A 4,900-nucleotide genomic window follows, 5' to 3' on the forward strand; every position below is an offset into this window, starting at 1 on the left:
AATCCACCACAGAGCTTTTCCATGCAAGCGGCCATTGCACCGCTATGGCGGTGCCTCTGGGACGGTACTGGTGCCGCCCTGGCGGACACTAGTACCAGAAATCCAAAAAATTATCTCAAACTCAAATGAAAACTTGACTAACTCTTGAGGCCATCTGCTCACAATCCACATACACAGACAAACATAAAAACACGCTACGAACGCACTCGTTGCCTCGAAATTCCTAACGGAGGTCTCGTTGACTGAGTCAACCCCCAATACCTTAATTCCAGCATCCCAACTCAGTCTCAAAATGCATGCAAGTGCATTAGGAACCAAACCATATATACAAAAAAGTTCAAAAAGGCCATCCGGACCTCTTGAAATTGACGAATTTCCGAAAGAGGTCCGTTTATCCAAAAGTCAACTTGAGTCAGCTCTTTTTCGCTTTAAGTACAAATTTCAAAAAAGTCGCCTGAATCAAATCTAAACACCTAGAAAGCATACCAACGGTCCCCTTAGGTCAAAAGTGAGCTAACCAAGCTCAGGTAAGGGTCAAAAGTGCCGGAAAGACTACAACGACCAAATGGGTCGTTACAGTAGGGGGTTAGCTTGGGTGCACACTAGATCCTCTAGATGGGTCATGACATGTCTATTTTGACAATTTGTTCAACTGCACAGCCCTTATAACATTGTTTGATTGTATAGACAATGCGACGTTCTTTTGATTCTATGTTCCTCACGGCGTATGTTCGATTGTATGGCCCTTGAGGCCTTCATTTTATTGTACATCCCTTTTGGAATTAGTTTGGTTGTATGGCATTTGCGGGGTTATTTTTTATGAATGACCCTCGTAATATTGGTTGTATGAATGACACTCGCAATTTGTTTTCATGAATGACCATGGCGGTATTATTTATATGAATGGCCCTCACGATATTATTTATATAAATGGATCTCACGACGTCGTTTATATCAATGGACCTCCTAGTATTGATTGAATGAATGACCATCGGGGCATTATTTTTTATAAATGATCCTCACAACATTGTTTGTATGAATGGACCTCGTGGCTTTAATTGTATGAATGGACCTTGAAGCTTTGCTTTGTATGAATGTACCTTGCGGCATTATTTTGTATGAACGACCCTCATAGCTTCATTTTGCATAAAGGGCCCTCATAACTTTATTTTGTATGAACTGTCGTAGCGGCATTGTTTGTATGAATGGCATTCACATCTTTGATTGTACGAATGGCCCTAACAAATTTGTTTTGTACGAATTACCCTCATGACATATTTTTTGTGTGAATGGACCTCGCGGGATTGTCTTGTATGAATAACCCTCGCGACTCTGCTTGTATGATTGTCTCTCATGGCTTAGATGCTCCACTAACTCAATTGTTCAAGTTTTGTATTATTATTTCAGTTATGTACTCATACTTTGATATTATTTGGTTATCTTATTTAGAATATCGTTATTATTCGGTTCTATTACATGCTTGTGTAAAGACTCGGTCAGTCGTTCTGAAAACCGGCACTCTAGTTTACGTGTCATCTATTCCAAAAGCTCTGTTATAATTATTTTGACTTTCTAGCCAAAATGAAGTCAAACGAATATCATTTGGTTCACTTCGAGCGAAAGATTAACTTTGGAAAATTCGGAATTCAATTGTTTGGATAAATTGTTTTGATTTCGTTTGATTTGAAATATTAGCTATGATCTGTGGAAATTCACGGGGTTATTTTTAGAGTTCGTTTGGTTGGTTTTTGAGAATTAAGTTAGATAATGTTTAATATGTCTATTTATGGTGAAAAGATGATCACGGGAAGAAATTAGACCTAGATCCGAGACTTGTTGTTTCTGCTAACTTTGTTGTGTTGTTTACGACTTGTGGGGACAGGTGACTTCATTCCTGAGGTGATCGGATGAGAATCGAAGAAGAAAATCTAAGTTTTGCAATTTTAAAGGCTTAAGTTTGCGAATTTTGGACCAAAAGTTGGCTTTTGGGTAAACGTGCCTGTAATCGAATTGCAAAAATTCCAATAGGTCCATAATGTCATTTATGACTTGGTCGAGTCATTGGTTCATTTCCTGAATGGTTCTGGTGTGATTTGGGTTGTTGGTTGAGAAAGTAGCTTTTGGTATGATTTGGAGTTGATCACAATCAATATCAGGTCAAGACGGTCCCGTTTGGATGTACTGAGAGTTCGAGAAGGTTAGTACTATAATTTTTTGACTTGCCCACAAATTTCGGTTAGATTCTGATGAGTTTCGGATGTGTTTGGGTTATATGGTGTTTGTTTTTTTGTTTCGACGCCATTTTGAGCAAAAAGGGTGCCATTGTCATGACCCAACTAGGGGTCGCGACGGGTACCCGGAGCTAGTTACCGAGCACCGCTCACTCTACTACTTATCTTGCTCATTTAATATTCTTTTATCAATTTACATACCCGTTGTAGGAAAATCATAATTAAACAAACATAAATACTTTATATACAATTGCCTTTCGGCCATCAAAATAATATACACGCATATGAAAACGTCTTGTGAGACCATCTAACCCACACTGCGTATCTACGAGCCTCTACTAACATACTGTATATACATGGACGGAACAAGACTCCGTCGTGCCCAAAATATACATATATACCAAAAGGATAATCCTAAGCACCTCCGGACAATGGAGTGCTTTCAACCAGCTGACTGCTACTGAGGATCTGGGCCAAGCTCTCCTCTCTGTCTACCTGTGGGCATGAACACAGCGTCAGAAGAAAGGACGTCAGTACGAATGTTGTACTGAGTATGAGAAGCATAAACAATGAAAGAAAACATCAACAACATAGTGATAACATCAACGTGAAATATCTGGATCTGTCTGATAATCATAAATGAAACCATGCGTGCCATCTTACTCATACTCATCCTCATAACATATATGCATCATATGCAAGCTGCCCGTCCATGTCGGAACGGTGTGATAATCAATAATATTAGCCCGCGTCCAGGCCTCCCGCGTCCGGGGTACTATCTCATGCCGCCCACTAGTGGTGTCTGCCCATGCCCGAAGGTCATGGTGTATCCGTATAGCTGCCCGCCTTGGCGGTGACTGCCCGGCCAAATAGGTACGGTGTGAAATGCTCATGTCATGCTTATCATAAAATGCTCATAATAATAATATACTCATCATAAAATACTTATCTCATTGTAATACATGCATAGGGCTCAAGATCAACTTTATTCTATCGGGGTGACGTAAGGTCGTCATCCCCCGATTCCATTATGGAACAACTATTGATACTCTTCCTCACCTTGAAGGAACTAGTACATAAGGTGAGTGTAAGCGATAATGAACATCATCATTATACTAGCATCATCATATTGTATTCCTCATCTTATATAGACATTAAGGAGTTAGACTCTTAGCCTTTCGGACTATAAGAACTCATGAAGAGAATAGGAATTTCGTGGTGCAAGATTCATGCCATCAGGAAGATGGGACTAGCCTCACATACCTTGGTCGTTTAGCTAAGATATCGCTCACTCGTTCTCCTTCAATATCGCGTCGTTACCTTCATAAAGAATTCATATCAACATTAGCATACTAACTACAAGAACACGTCGCTAATTCTAGGAGAAGTCGGACAACGCTCCTCTTGTTTATACTATTTTTTTCCCATGTTTTATATTAACTCCCAACATTCATAGCATTACTCACAATATCGAAATCAAAAATCGTCGTTTACGTACATTTAGCAAAATCCACCATTTTCCTCCAATTTCCCTCATAATTAGCCTTATGACTCGTCCTTGCATTTTCATGCGTTTAACGCTTGTTTCATGATATAAACATCATTTATAACGTATTTGTATTCACAACACTTCAACATTCATAATTCAATCCCACTATCATTCATTTATGGCACTATTCACTCAATAATGGTCCATTTCTATGTTCTTCTACATTTCAAGTGTCTAAGCTTTTCAATACTTCAAAAAACATAGAATGATCATGAAACTTACCTTGGATAGTGGTTGAACAACCCTTGAGTTGAAATTCTTCACTTAAACAAAACCCTAGTTCACCTTCTTGGGAATTACTTGACTTAGATGATCCCTTGATGTGTTCTTGCACTTGATTTCATAGGTTTTGTGTTGTTGATCTTTAGCTTTCCCTTGATTCTCTTGGATTCTTATGGAGGAAGTATTTTGAGAGTTCTAGAGTGTTCTTGAGTTGTATGAATGAAGAATGAAATAAAATGAGGCCTAAGTTCCTTTTAATAACTCAAAAGCTGATGTTTAATGAATTCTCGTCGGGTGAACAGTGGTCGTAAACTGCAGTTTACGGACCGTATTTTGATTTACGGGTCGTCCATTGTGGTCGTATTTAAGCATTCCAAAAAAAGAGAGTTTGGCTGGTGGACATGGCAGTTTACGACCTGGTTTACGGTCCGTAAACCAGTTTACGGGCCGTAAACTGGGTCGTATTTAACCATATTCAACATTACAGAAAGTCTTGGTTGAGGGACCTGGTGGTTTACGACCTAGTTTATGGTCCGTAAACCAGTTTACGGGCCGTATTCTGGGTCGTCTTTAACCATTTCAACACTTAACAGAATCTTGAGATTTTTGACGCAATGAAAGACGATTGCACTATACGGTTCGTAAATCACTTTACGGGCCGTATTGTGCCATATACGACCACTGGGTGAAAATTTTTCTGCAACTTTATTATTTCCAAAAATGCCAAATTAGCCATTCTCGACTTAATAAAACACCATACACTCATGTCCTTCATTGTTCTACTCATCACACAAGTACGGAAAAATTTCCGAGGTGTAACATTCTTCCCCTCTTTTGGAACATTCGTCCTCGAATGTTCGACACTCAGGGATTCTAGAAAATTTTTGCCAGAGTTCCC

General features: G+C 39.3%; 1 long non-coding RNA gene across 1 annotated transcript; it reads right to left on the reverse strand.

Moving 5' to 3' along the window:
• Positions 1-2,449: 2,449 nt before the first annotated feature.
• On the reverse strand, positions 2,450-3,570 carry LOC132601357 (uncharacterized). The gene is made up of 2 exons (XR_009567556.1): positions 3,495-3,570; positions 2,450-2,726 (listed from the first exon to the last, which is right to left on the reverse strand). It is a non-coding gene; the product is annotated as an uncharacterized LOC132601357 (long non-coding RNA).
• Between the last annotated feature and the right edge of the window lie 1,330 nt (positions 3,571-4,900).

The sequence above is a fragment of the Lycium barbarum genome, chromosome 1 (genome assembly GCF_019175385.1).
Source record: "Lycium barbarum isolate Lr01 chromosome 1, ASM1917538v2, whole genome shotgun sequence".
Lineage (NCBI taxonomy): Eukaryota > Viridiplantae > Streptophyta > Magnoliopsida > Solanales > Solanaceae > Lycium > Lycium barbarum.